The sequence below is a fragment of the Pseudophryne corroboree genome, chromosome 11 (assembly GCF_028390025.1).
Source record: "Pseudophryne corroboree isolate aPseCor3 chromosome 11, aPseCor3.hap2, whole genome shotgun sequence".
Lineage (NCBI taxonomy): Eukaryota > Metazoa > Chordata > Amphibia > Anura > Myobatrachidae > Pseudophryne > Pseudophryne corroboree.
This window is the reverse complement of record NC_086454.1, coordinates 112,070,178-112,085,677: the sequence shown is the minus strand read 5'-3', so window position 1 is coordinate 112,085,677 and position 15,500 is coordinate 112,070,178. Positions and strand designations below refer to the sequence as shown.

The 15,500-nt window shown below is 43.7% G+C and overlaps 1 protein-coding gene across 1 annotated transcript in view; it reads right to left on the bottom strand.

The window, feature by feature from the left end:
* Positions 1-15,500, bottom strand: part of LOC134969044 (mucin-2-like) — a 695,488-nt gene that overhangs the window by 439,261 nt on the left and 240,727 nt on the right. The gene's annotated exons all lie outside the window — the stretch shown is intronic.

Here is a 15,500-nt window from a genome sequence, read left to right as displayed (position 1 = left end):
CTTGAGGTTTAAGATGGGTCTCAACAAACTGACCGGCTTCGGTACCACAAACAGGTTGGAATAATAACCTCTGTTCTGCATCTGAGGTGGAACTGGAACAATGACCTGAGTCTGTACCAGTTTTTGAATTGCATCCTGTAAAATTAAACTTGCCTCTTGAGAAGCTGGTAAGCCTGATTTGAAAAATCTGTGAGGTGGGAGTTCTTGAAACTCCAGTCTGTAACCCTGGGTGATAAGCTCTATGACCCAGGGATCCAGGCATGATGTTGCCCATATGTGACTGAAATCTCTTAATCGGGCTCCCACCTGCCTGTCTTCCAGGCAGGGTGGTCCACCATCATGCTGAAGGCTTAGAGGAAGCAAAATTGGAGTGCTGTTCCTGTGAACCTGCAGTTGCTGGTTTCTTGGGTTTACCTCTATAACCTTTGAAGGCTGTAGAAGAACCTTTGACTTATTTTTCAAATTTTGCTGTCCGCAAGGACTGCAGAGTTGGAGCTGAGTAGGTCTTCCTAGGTGGAGAAGCTGCGGATGGAAGGTATGTAGACTTTCCCGCCGTAGCCTTGGAAAGCCACGTAATTAGTTCATCTCCAAACAGAGCCTCACCTGTGAATGGTAGGCTTTCCACACCTTTTCTGGAATCCGCATCCGCAGTCCACTGACGCAGCCATAGGCCCGACCATGCTGACACTGCCATGGCCATGGTGCGTGCATTTAGCAAGCATATCTCTTTTTGTGGCCTCTACCAAAAAACTTGCAGAGTCATGTATATAGTGTAGGAGTAAAACAATCTCCCTCTTGGGTAAGGAATCTAATCCCTCAAGTAGGTTACCTGACCATTTTGCAATGGCTCTTGTGATCCAAGCACAAGCTATAGTAGGTCTCTGGGCTACTCCCGCAGCTGTGTACAGAGATTTGAGAGTGGTCTCAATCTTGCGGTCAGCCGTGTTTTTTAAGGACGCTGCCCCCAGGACAGGCAAGACTATCTTGAGTGAAAAAATCTAGATACCGATTCGGTGGGTTTTCCCATTTTTTCCTATCATCCTGAGGAAAAGGGAAGGATGTAATTAACCATTTAGGGATCTGAAACTTCTTGTCAGGAGTAACCCAAGTTTCTTTAAATAGGGAATTTAATTCCTGAGATGCAATAAAAGTTGCAGAGGATTTCTTTTTCACATTAAAATAAGATTCCTCATCCTCTCCTGTCACTGTGTCATCTTTGATGTGCAGGACCTCCCTAATAGCTACTATTAGGGCCTGTATTCCTTGTAACAGGGCTGCATCCCCCCCCCCCCCCCACCTAAGTCCACCTCACCCTCCTCTGGGTCTGACGCATCATCATCAGTGTCAGCCTGCAATATTTGGGCCAGGGTACGCTTTTGTGGACAAATGGCAGAGGTCTGAGACGCTGGTATGGGACCTGAATCCCTATTCATCAGGTCATCAACAGACTGTCTTAATTGTTGTGTCTCTTTCTCAGTATGGGACAATTTAGTAGAAATATCTGAGATCATCCCTTTTAGAGACTCCAACCATGCTTGTTCAGATCCAATAGCCTGAGAATGTGTACTACCCTGAGTACATAGTAGTGATCCCCCTGGTGAAGAAAAACACTCTGCAGTGCATGAAACACACTCATTGCCTGCCATTGTAATGTGAAAGTATATACACACAGACACACATACACACACACACACACACACACACACACACACACACACACACACACGTGTGAGAAAAGTTAAGCCCAGTTAACCAACACAGAGTCTTCTAGGGAGACACAGAATATGATGGAGCAAGCCACACAGCACCCTTCCTGCTAAAGCTGACCTTAGGTGGGTCACAGACTAAATACCCCTAATAGGGTATTAGTATTCTTATACCGCTCCCCCCCCCCCCTGCTATGACCCCCTGGTACCGCCGAGGTAATCTGGAGTCCTTGTGGAGGAGCTGCGCATCTCTGCCAGTGTGTTCAGTGAGAGCTGCAGAGGGAAAATGGTGCTAGTGAGCAGCTGGATCCACTCATAATGAAACACCGTCCCCTTAATGGTACGCGGTCTTCCTGGTTTTGTATACTGGCTGAGGTTATATTTTGGCTTTACAGTGGGTTAGAACCCCTGTAAGCTGTATTGCCAGTGTAGCTATTTAGTTGTGGCTTCAGCTCACCCCTCACAGCGGAACACACATAACAGCCTGCATGTCTCTGAAGCCTGGAGCCGCAGCTTGCCTGTCAGCGCTGCGCTCCTACCCTCATGCCATCACTACCGCCGACGACCCGCTAACCGGGACGCCGGCTTCCTACTCACCACTCTTCTCACTTCTGGCTCTGCTAGGGATGGTGGCATGCTGCGGGAATGTACGCTCGCCATGGTGGGGCTTGCGGATGGCTCCCTCATGAGCTCAGTGTCCTGTCAGCGGGCCGTTCTCCCCCCCCCCCCCCCCCCCTAACTCCCACGAAGCAGGCAGGCTAGTGCCAACAAGTCATGCCTGAAAATAACAAACTGAAAAAAGAAATGTGCTCCTCCGGGCATATTTTCTAAATTGAGTCTGGTAGGAAGGGCATAGAGGGAGGAGCCAGCGGACACTATTCATTTCTTATAGTGCCCAAGGCTTCTAGTGGACCCGTCTATACCCCAGGGTACTAATATGGACCCCAGTGTCCTCTAGGACGTAAGAGAAACGTACATTTTAAATTTGTGTTTTAATCAATTTGCTTTTCACATTCTCATATGAGTTGGGTACTTACTCTACTGTATCAGCTACACTTTCCAGTCAGTTATTGTGAGGTGTATGAATTAGTGTTGTTGCCCATGTTTTGTACTCACAGTGAACTTATACCCTTGTTATACTCCTGGTGCATCTACACCTATTATTTCAGAGCCGGACTAACAATAGAACCGGAGGGGCTGATGCCCAGGGCCCACATCATGGTGGGCACTATATGAGTTGGGGTATCTTATTGACAATGTCATCGGTAGGAAATATAACCTGCGCAGCGAGCCTGCAAGGGGCTTTCTAGCGCTCATTACCTCACAGCTTGGCCCCTGTTTGACAGGCCAGCTAGTCTACATCACAGAGTCGCTGCGTCTCTTACATCTGCGCGAGGTGTATGCGAACGGATGCCCTGTAAGCTCAGGTAGCTGATCTAGAGCAAACCGTTACGCGGCTGAGGGAGATTCACATTCTCGAGCAAGGCTTGGATAGAACGGTGGAGTAGTTGAGGGAGGGGTCACCAGTAGTTGAGGATGACCAGGCAGCTAGCTGGGTCACAGTTAGAAGGAAGAAAAAGAAGGGGAGGCTCGACATCTCTGAACTACCAAACCCAAATAAATTTGCCCAATTGGACGAGGATTTGGTGGATGGTAGTGAGGAAATGACGGTGCCGGAGGAGATTGTTCCCTCTAGCAACCAGAGGAGCTGTCCCTCTGGCGCAGTTGGGAAAAAAGGTAGTGAGGCACCTAGTCAGATTGTGGTGGTAGAGGATTCCATTATCAGGAAGACAGATAGGACAATCTGCTACTGGGACCGTGATCACCGTACAGTCTGTCTCGCGAGTGCTCGGGTGCGGCACATCGCAGACCAGGTAGATAGATTTTTGGGAGGGGCTGGGAATAACCCGGCGGTATTGGTGCACGTTGATCCAACGACAAAGTTAGTGGAAGGTGGGATGTCCTTAAGAAAGACTATAGGGACTTAGGCAAGAAACTTAAGGCAAGGACATCTAAGGTAATATTCTATGAAATATAACCTGTGCCATGGGCTAGCCCAGGGAGGCAGAGGGAGATTAGGGAGGTAAATGTGTGGTTTAAGGATTGGTGCAGGAAAGAGGGGTTTGTGTTCCTGGAACACTGGGCGGACTTCTCAGTCAGGCGCCATCTTTTTTGTTGTGATGGATTGCACCTGAATGAGGAGGGGGCAGCAGTGCTGGGGGGGAAGGATGGTTAGAAGGTTGGAGGAGATTTTAAACTAGGTGCCTGGGGGGAGGGTTTAGCAAGAAACTACGGGTCATCCAGTGAGAATAGCAGGGATGGCGTTAGTGAACAAAATGGGGGTGGAGCGGGGGGAGGGAAAGAGCAGCCGGCAAGGGTACTAACATGGGTATTAAAACAGGTTTTAGCATAACACTAACTAACGATGATTACGGGTCATCATTGCTGCATGAAGAGAATGATGTTCCTAGCACAAGGGGAAATACTTATCGAAATTGTGTGTATGTAAACACCAGAAGCCTCACAGGTAAAAAGGGAACTATAAATCCTTGCAGCAAGCAAACAGTATGATATTATAGGCATTACTCAAACCTGGTGGGATGAATCTCATGACTGGACAGTCAATCTAGAGGGTTATACGCTGTTCAGGAGAGACAGACTAAATAAACGGGGTGGAGGGGTGTAATATGGTATGCCGGCGGTTGGGCTCCCGGCGACCAGCATACCGGCACCGGGAGCCTGACCGCCGGCATACCGACAGTGTGGCGAGCGCAAATGAGCCCCTTGCGGGCTCGCTGCGCTCACCATACTGCGGGCACGGTGGCACTCTACGCGCGCCACGCTATTTTATTCTCCCTCCAGGGGGGTTGTGGACCCCCACGAGGGAGAATAAGTGTCGGTATGCCGGCTGTCGGGATTCCGGCGCCGGTATACTGTGCGCCGGGATCCCAAGAGCCGGCATACTGAAGACCACCCGGGTGGAGGGGTATGTCTTTATGTAAAGCCGTTTTTAAAACATGATATACGGGAAGATATTCTAGAGGGGACTGTAAATACTGTTGAGACATTATGGGCAGAAATAGCATTCGGGGGTAAAGGAATAAAAAAGTTAGTATATGGTATTAATGTGTCTGATGAAGAATTGTTACTGAAACAAATTGAAAGAGCAGCAGGAGTAGGAGACATAGTAGTGATGGGAGATTTTAACTATCCAGAGATAAATTGGAAAAACGTTTCATGTGATACTGCTGAGGGTAACATGTTTTTAAACACACTAAATGATAACTACTTAGTTCAATTAATCGAGGAACCAACTAGGTACAATGCAATCCTAGACCTGGTATTAACAAACAATGGGGAATTGATATCAATATTATAGTAGGGGTGCCCATAGGAAACAGCGACCACAATATGGTCACATTCAATATCAGTTTTCATAAGCAGTTCTATACTGGCTCAACTAGGACTCTAAACTTTAGCAAAGCCAACTTTGCCATGATGAGGGAAGCTTTAAGGGACATTGAATGGGAGATTCTGTTTCAAGGAAAAAATACTACAGAGAAATGGGATGTATTAAAATCATTGCTAGTTAAAAATAATCGCAAATGTATTCCCACAAGCAGCAAAAAAAGGAATAAAAATCCAAAACCAATGTGCTTAACAAAAAGGTAAAGGAACTAATGGACAAAAAAAGTCGAGCATTAAAAAAATACAAATCTCAAGGGAATGCAGAGTCATTTCAGCATTATAAGGATTGTAACAAAATGTGCAAAAAAGAAATTAGAGCGGCTAAAGTAGAAACTGAAAACTAGTAGCAAAGGAAAGCAAATCCATTTTTTTTAAATACATCAACAGCAAGAGATTAAAGAAGGAGAGTATAGGCCCTTTAAAAGACAAGTTGGGAGTCTTAATAAAAAATGATAATGACATAGCGAACAAACTAAATGAGTTTTTTTTCAACAGTAGAAGACCAAATGCAGGGTCTAACACACAATCTCAACAAAGATAATGTCCCACTGCCAAATGCTTATTTAAGTCAGTAGGTAGTCTGTGACTGATTAAAAAATGTAAAGATTAATAAGTCACCTGGTCCCAATGGAATTTGCCCAAGGGTTCTTATAGAGCTTCATTCTGAACTAGCAAGACCACTATTTTTGATTTTCAAAGATTCAGTTATAACAGGTATGGTTCCCAAGGACTGGCGTATAGCGGAGGTGGTGTCAATATTCAAAAAGGGAAGCAAAGCCGAACCGGCTTATTATAGACCAGTTAGTCTTACATCTATAGTGGGGAAATTATTGGAAGGTATTCTAAGGCATAGTATTCAGAAGTTCCTTGAAGCCAATAAGGTCATTAAAAGGAACCAACGTGGATTTGTCAAGGATAGATCATGTCAAACATAAGTGCGAACCTTGATCAGGGTAAGGAGGTGAATATAATCTTTTTTAGACTTTCAACACAGTACCGCACATGCGGCTTACTATAAGCTACAAGAAACAGGGCTAGGGAGCACAATATGCACTTGGGTCAGAAATTGGTTGGATAATAGGGAACAGTGCGTTGTGGTTAATGGATCATTTTCAAATTGGACTTAAGTGCTAAGTGGTGTGCCACAAGGGTCTGTACTAGGACCACTATTGTTTTAACATTTTCATTAATGACCTAACAGTAGGTCTAGAGAGCATGGAGTCAATCTTTGCAAACGATACAAAATTGTGTAATGTTATAAATATGGAGGGGGATGCCGAGTCTCTTCAGAACGACTTAGTGAAACTAGACGCATGGGCAGCTAAATGGAGAATGAAATTCAATACCGACAAGTGTAAGGTAATGCATTGTGGTAGCAAGAACAAAAACACCTACATACTAAATGGGGTAATATTAGGGGATTCTGTACTGGAAAAAAACTTGGGTGTTCACATAGATAGCAAACTAAGCAGCAGTACCCAAAGTAGGATTGCAGCAAAGAGGCCTAATAAGATATTAGCATGCATAAAACCTGGAATTGATGCAAGGGACGAGAGTGTTATACTCCCATTATATAAATCACTATTGAGGCCACATCTAGAATACGGTGTACAATTTTGGGCACCATGCTACAAAAAGGATATCCTGGAGCTTGAAAAGGTTCAGAGGCGGGTGACCAAACAAATTAAGGGAATGGAGACTCTGGAATGTGAGGAAAGGCTCAAAAGGCTAGGCATGTTTACACTGGAAAATAGGAGACAAAGAGGGGACATGATCAACATCTACAAATATGTAAGGGGACAATACACAGAGCTTGCGCAGGACCTGTTTTTGATAAGATCAGCTCAGAGGACACGTGGACACTCGCTTAGGTTAGAGGAGAGGAGATTCCGCACAATGCGGCAAAAAGTTTTTTTCACAGTAAGGACAATACGTGTTTGGAATTCCCTGCCTGAGGAAGTAGTAATGGCGGACTCAGTCAACACCTTTAAGAATGAGTTAGATAAATTCCTAATGGATAAGGATATTCAGGGTAATGGTGCTCAGTCATAGTTATTAAAACACAACGGTTGTCATTAAAACAAAACGTCTGACATCAGCATGAGGCAAAATTAGTCCTAAAAGAAAACCGCATAGGAGACCACCAATAGGTTGAACTCGATGGACAAATTGTCTTTTTTCAACCTTAGATAATATGTTACTATGTTACTATGTATCACAGTTTTGTGTCTGCTATCTGCAGGTTAAAGCAGGCTCCTCTATGGCTTGGCTGGCTGCCACAACTTCCCAAGTGTAGTGTCATAGAAAGGTATCCCTAGGTATAGGGATCTCCCTGCATTCTCCAGGTCTGACCCTGGACACCCGGCCTGTTTCACTCTGACTGTAGCCCCACCTGGACTGTCTGATTGTGACAACCAGCAGCCCCTAGGTGAGCTCACACACCCCTTTTGTTCTCTGTGTGGGTGAATCCTTCCAGCCACACACAATATCACCTGTATCCTATCACAATCTGTCATAACCTGGTCTCTGGTGGTCTCAGCTAGCGAGCTGAGTAGGGAGGGTTACTGGTTGAGAAGGCAACGGCAGGCAAGTTGGGCATATGTAGGACTTCCTCATATACTGACAAACACCGGATGTTGGCACGACCTGACCAGAGGTGCGGGGTCTAACCCTCCAATGGTTTTCACCAGTAATCTCCTCCTATGGGGATTCTGGTTTCGCGGTACACGGCAAGCAGGTTGCGGCCCTCTGGACAGGTGCCCAGTAGTTAGTGGAGGACCTGGGAGAGAAAGATACTAGAGATTACTGGGAACAGCTGGTACTTGTGATATCTGAAGAAGAATAATGATTAAATAGACAACCACTGAGGATAGCTGCTGAGGTTAACACTGTTGGCTACTTGAGACAGTCAATATTATATGACGTTGAGACTCCTAGAGAACTGATGACAGACAAACTTGAAAAGACTGAAGAAGTAATTGTTTTGTTCATATGTTTGAAAATCCAGTCATCAGGACACAGAGACATGTGAGTTCACTGCTGTGCTGTTTTATTTCATCAACAACTCCAGACACACTGCACACTGGACCACCCACTTCCCAGCATCCCCCTGGTCCCAGGGACCATCACTGAAGATTCAGGCTTACACATATTAGTAAGGGAGTGTCTACAAATATTAAGCATTCTAATACATTAACATCACATCCTCTTTTCTTCAAAGATAAGCCCTGTACGCTTCTGTCACGATCCTGACTGTAGTTCTCGTATTTGGTGGCTTACCCCTGCCATCTGTCCTGGATCCTGTGCCGTTTTGCTCACTGAGATAAACAGCTTGTCAGCATTATGAGTTTCCTGAGTCCTGAGTTTTCTGCCTGGAAGGTAATAGTTAACGAGCTCAACCTGTGATTAATCTTCGGTGTGAGTCTGAATTCAGCAATCTGAAGTTTAGGCCTAAAAGCCCGCATCCTCTGTTTGTTTGCAGAAGTTCAGGCTTCAGTGTTCTCTCGGCCTGCTAGGCCTCGCTCCACTTCACAGCCTAGTCTAGAGTACTCACATGACAGTGACTGTTCACCTGACCCAGGGCTGTCCAATCCTGTGCCAGCCTGAGATTCTCTGAATCACCTGACACTGCTCACCAATCACCAAGGACCAGGAAGTATAAGTCTGAAGACTGGAGTTGGAAACACTGCCAGTTCCTCGTGTCACGCACAGCTCTGTGTGAGCTTTGAAGCTGAGCTCCCTAAAGGTAACCCTTGTACTTTAGTTCCTGTAAAAACTCTGGGGGTAATTCCAAGTTGATCGCAGCAGGATATTTTTTAGCAGTTGGGCAAAACCATGTGCACTGCAGGTGGGGCAGATATAAAATTTGCAGAGAGAGTTAGATTTGGTTGGGTTATTTTGTTTCTGTGCAGGGTAAATACTGGCTGCTTTATTTTTACACTGCAATTTAGATTGCAGATTGAACTCACCACACCCAAATCTAACTCTCTCTGCACATGTTAAATCTGTCTCCCCTGCAGTGCACATGGTTTTGCCCAACTGCTAAAAAAATTCCTGAAGCGATCAACTTGGAATTACCCCCCCCCCCTGTTCCTTTGTTACCCAGTTTGGATTACATTTGTATTGCCATTGATATCCAGTATTTCCACGAGTCATAACTTAAAGGCACAGTTGCAGTGTTTCATCTTAAAGGCACAGTACAGTATTCCACAGTCTCAACTTCAAGGCACAGTTGCAGTGTTTCATCTTAAAGGCACAGTACAGTATTCCACAGTCTCAACTTAAAGGTACAGTTGCAGTGTTTCATCTTAAAGGCACAGTACAGTATTCCACAGTCTCAACTTAAAGGCACAGTTGCAGTGTTTCATCTTAAAGGCACAGTACAGTATTCCACAGTCTCAACTTAAAGGCACAGTTGCAGTGTTTCATCTTAAAGGCACAGTACAGTATTCCACAGTCTCAACTTAAAGACACAGCTGCAGTGTTTCGTCTTAAAGGCACAATACAGTATTCCACAGTCCCAACTTAAAGGCACAGTTGCAGTCGCAGTATTCCAGTCTCAACTGAAAACCACAGCTGCAGTATTCTGCCATCACAGCCGCAGGGTTCTTCAGCCTCGTACTAGAGCTATAGCCACAGTCATCGCTTTACTTTCAGTTGCGTTTCCAGTTATATCCGGTACCAGCCTGCATTACAGTTGCATCCCAGTCTCACCAGTAACCAGTCCATCTTACTATCTTGCCAGTAACCTTGAGTACATAAGCACCTACTCCTGTGACACTATATCCAGTACAGTCTCACCTATACATTCATCATCCTGCTATCAAAGTCCCTGGTGATCCAGTGGTCAGGATATGGCTTCCTCTGACGAGGCCCGGGTTCGATCCACGGACAAGGATTGCTCCTTCTTCTCACTTATTCCTACAGACCAGCCTAATATTCACATAGTCGTCCAGTTGCCCGCACAGACTTCACTAACACCGGGATCACAAAACCATAGTCATGACAGCTTCAATGCAACAATTAACAACGTCATATTAAGAACATCATCTAACACGTTTCAATGAGTCTCTCAGGTCTGCATATTTCCCTTTTGGGTCTTTCATATGCAGTCTGTGTTTCATCTACAATGTTGCAACTTCCTAGAATTGTGGTTGGTTCACCATTATGAGGATCATCATACATGTCAGATGAAGGGTATTCTTCAGTCATGTTGTCTTCATTATGGTTAGGTTGAGATCTTAAATCCACCCGATTTCTTCTTACTTCCGTTCCACGCTCTGTACGTATAGTATAATATCTTGGTGCTACTTGTGCTTGAACAGTACCTTTCTGCACCCAAATACCTTTCTCGTGATCTCTGAGACGGACTTGGTCACCCGATTTTAGATCAGATAAGCTTTTTGTTTGCCTGTCATGGAACAGTTTCTGTTTCACCTGTTGACGTTCCTTACTCAGTCTGACCAATGCTGAGTTATGTGTATTAAGCAGTTCATCATGTATTGGGAGATTTGCTCTAATCCTCCTTCCCATCAGCATTTGTGCAGGAGAAAGTAAAGGTGGACTGCGGTAGATTTAAAAACTTTTGTAGAAATCTTCTTTACCTTCTTGAGCTTTTTTCATGAGACTCTTTACAGTTTTTACTGAACTTTCCACCAACCCATTTGAGCGTGGATAGTGGGGACTTGACGTAGTATGGACAAATTCCCACTCATCAGCAAATTGTCTAAATTCAGCACTGGAAAACTAAGGACCATTGTCAGTGAACACTTACATAGGAACACCATGCCTTGCAAAGATTGACTTCATGCAATTGATTACGGCTTTACTAGTAGTTGTATGTAGTGTCTACATCTCAGGGTAGTTAGAGTAATAATTAGTCACAACAATGTACGTTTTCCCATTACAATCAAAAAAAATCTGTGCCAACTTTCTGGTACGGTCTCTCTGGCACTGCGTGAGGACTCAGTGGCTCAACTTGTTGTTTCGGTCTATACATAAGACATAATTCACATGTAGCTGTAGTCTGTGCTATGTCTTGGTTCATTCTTGGCCAATACATAACTTCACACGCTCTCCGCTTACATTTTTCTTCTCCTAAGTGGCCTTCATGTATCTTGCACAGCATAGTTTTTCTTAGTCGTGCAGGTATTACAAACCTATTGCCTTTGTAAATAATACCATCGACAACTGTAAGGTCACTGCGGTACATCCAATAATCATGGATAGACAGCGGGCACGCATGTTTTTCTGCTGGCCAACCTTTCAGAATGATATCTTTCAACACTTTCATTGTGTCATCTGTCTCAGTTTCTTTCCTAATCTGTTCTTGTCTTGCAAGAGACACTGGTAGAGAAGCTACGATCAAATTAACATAGGCTTCTATTTCTTCATCCATCAGACTTTTGGAACCTTCACTTTTGTCCACAGCACGAGAAAGTGTATCAGCAATGCACATGTATTTGCCGGGACAGTACAGCAAGTGTACATCATATTTCTGTAGTCTGATAAGCATTCGCTGAATTCTCATGGGACAGTCATGTAATTATTTAGTCATGATAGCTACCAATGGCTTGTGGTCAGTTTCCACTGTAAATGTTTGACCATACACAAACTGATGAAATCGCTCACATGCATATGTGATCGCTAGAAGTTCTTTTTCTATCTGAGCATACCTTGTTTCAGCACTTGTCAGTGCTCTTGATGCATAGATTACTGGTTGCCATGTATCCTCATGTTCTTGTAACAGCACTGAGCCTAGGCCAAATTGCGAAGCATCTGCTGAAATTCTTATTCTTTTCGCTGGATCAAAGAATTTTAGCACTGGTTGCTTTGTAATGATCTGTTTCAAGTTTTGCCAACTTTCTTCTTGTTCATGTGACCACATCCACTCGTTATCTTTGTCTAACAACCATCTAAGAGAGGCTGTTCATTCAGAGAGTTGAGAAATAAACTTTCCTAAGTAAGTAATCATTCCTAGGAACCTTCTGACATTGTCTTTGTTGTTAGGATGTTCCCTGTACACTATGGCTGATATTTTCCTTGGGTCTGGTTTTACATCTTGATCCGAGACCATGTCGCCCATAAAGGTAAGTATATTCACGCCAAATTCACATTTGTCCTTGTTTAGCTTTAGATTCACTTTCTTGACAAGTTCCATTACTTGTCTCAATCTAGAATCATGTTCTTCCTTTGTAGATCCCCAGACAATGTCATCCATCATTGTTTCAACACCTGGAATATGTTCAAAAATCATGTGTATCTTTTTGTGATATACTTCTGGAGCAGACAATATTCCATATGGTAGTCGAAGAAATCTGTATCGACCTTCTGGTGTATTAAATGTACAAAGCTTTGAGCTGGCCTCATCTAGCTTCATTTGCCAGAATCCTGAAGATGCGTCCAATTTACTGAACCATTTTGCTCCCGCAAATTGCAACATTATTTCATCTCTGGTTGGTAGTTTGAAATGTTCTCGTTTAATAGCTTTGTTTAAATCTCTGGGGTCTAGACATATTCTGAGTTGTCCATTTTTCTTTTCAACAATTACTAAGGAGCTTACCCGTTCAGTAGGCTCATCAACTTTCTGTATCACACCCAAGGCTTCCATGCGATTTAACTTTTGTTTCAGTTTTTCTCTCAGTGCAAACTGCACTTTTCTACAGGGGTGTATCACTGAAGAAACTTGCGTGTCTATATTTATTTTATGCTCTCCAGGCAAACAACCTAGACCTTCAAACAAGTCTCTGTATTCTGTAAACATCGATTTGCAGTCATCTTCTACTTGTGAGAACTTGTCACCATAAAAACTTTCTTTAGCAAGCTTAGTTTCTAACAGGAACTTAATCCTAGAATCGGTTGCACATTTTTATCCACAATCAGTAGAGATGTTTTAAACTGTTGTCCCTTATATTTCAGTGTCACTAAGCATGTACCTTTCACAGGAATTTCCTCCCCAGTGTACCCTGTAACTTTCACTTTGGCTGGATGAATTTTAGGTTTTACTCTACAAGTCTTATAGTATTGAAACAATATTAAATTCACCTGCGCACCAGTATCAAGCTTAAAAGGAATGACAATCTCGTTCATAGTTAAAGGGACAATCCATTCTTTTTTATCTGCACTGTAAAGTTCAATGCAATCCACAAATAATTCCTCTGTTTAACAGTATGCACTTTGATTTTTTTCACTTTTCATTTTACAGCATTTGGCAAAGTGATTAAGTCTACCACATTTGATGCAGGTTTTACCATTAGCAGGGCACATTTTAGGATTGTGAGCATTTCCACATCTACTACACATTTCCTTGTTAGACTGTGGCTTAGACTGCTTCATTCTTGAGAATGGAGGTTTACTTGGCTCTGTTTTCTGCACTACCTGCACTACAGGTTTGATTGGCTCTGTTTTCTGCACTACATCAGCTTCCTTGTGTAACTTTTTGGCTTGAAATCTAGTTATTTCTGCAGATCTGCACATAGTCACTGCCTTTTCTAGTGTTAGGTCTTGCTCTCTCAGCAGTCTCTCTCTGAGTCCATTATCAGGTATTCCACAGACAATACGATCTCTAATCAGTGAATCCTTTAAATCACCAAACTCACAGGTTTTACTGAGTGATTGCAGCTCTGTAACATACTGATCAAATCCATCTCCAGACTTCTGATCACATGTGAAAAACTTATATCTTTCATATGTCACATTTTTCCTTGGCACAAAGTAATCTTCAAACTTTTGCATTATAGAAGATAGCACCATATTCTGCCCCTCATCAAACTGAAGACTATTATAAATGTCCAGCACATCCTCTCCTATCACATGGAGGAAAATGGATTCCTTAGTTTTGGCAGCCTCTGTATCAGCTCCACATGCAGCAAGATATATATTAAACCTTTGCTTAAATCTTTTCCAGTTTTCAGACAAGTTACCAGACATCAGCATGCCAGTTGGAGGAGCCAGCTTATCCATGGTTACTCACTGTTTGAAGAGAGGAGCACACGGCAGGCTTTGCAGACACTGAGTATCACAGCCTTGCAGACTGCTGCAGGATTCTTTCACACTCTGAGAGCACTAGCAGTCCAAGTTAAACTTCTTCTGACACCATGTTTTGTTCATATGTTTGAAAATCCAGTCATCAGGACACAGAGACATGTGAGTTCACTGCTGTGCTGTTTTATTTCATCAACAACTCCAGACACCCTGCACACTGGACCACCCACTTCCCAGCATACCCCTGGTCCCAGGGACCATCACTGAATATTCAGGCTTACACATATTAGTAAGGGAGTGTCTACAAATATGAAGCATTCTAATACATTAACATCACAGTAATCAATGGTAATCGATGCTGGAGACAACTGATGCCACTCAGTACTTGAGAACACTGAAGAAGTAATCAATGTTTATTTGATGCTGAAGAACTCTGGAGATAACCGAGGGCACTTGGTATTTTAGAACACTGAAGAAGTAATTGATGTTTAAACCTCATCTTTTTCTGTGGCTGCGGCATTATCACAGCTAATTTGATATCCCACATAGAAAACACTTTATACTGTATTTCGCTGGCTTACATGTTTTGAACAAATTTAATAAATGTTATGTTTCATAAATTCCCTTGGGTCACTGGAACAGAAAAATTATTTATGTAGATATTTCTAATGTGTTTCATTCCGTGAGTGCTAGGGAGGCCAATCCCAGTCCTGGGATTGAAAAACAGTCAATCCTGGGATTCACGGGATACCCGTTAATGGCTAGGAAAAAAATAAAAATAAGAAATATTCACCCTCCTCAGGTCCAGCAGTAGCATTCCTGTTGATGGGTCTGGGCAGCAGACGGCAGTGCTGAAGGCGGGGCCAGCCTGCAGGCAGCAGATCCAGCTAGTGGCGAGTCTGGGCGGCTGGCGGTGGGTGCGGGCATTCAGGCCGGCGGCGCAGCTTGCACTTTGCAGTGTGAATTAAATACCATGTCACGCTGCACAGTGCACACAGCCAAGGACGAGGGCTGCCGGGCAGCATCTGAGCTATATGCTGGACCAGCTCAGACACTGCCCGGACACTGCCCGGCATTAAAAAAAAAGCCTTGGCCCGAATCCCGGGATTGAAAGCTCCAATTCCGGAATTCAATCCTGGTTAATTTTAGGCCAAAATCCTGGGATTCCGCCGATCCTGATCCCTGGATTGGCCACCCTAGTGAGTGCCCCTTGTAGGAATATGGTTTCCTTATTTTATTTACATTTATTAATTTAATCCTATCATTACAACTATCATTAGGAATGTAAGTACAGGGGAAAGAAAATGTATTATTATGATCTGTGCGGATAAATTTGTTTCACTG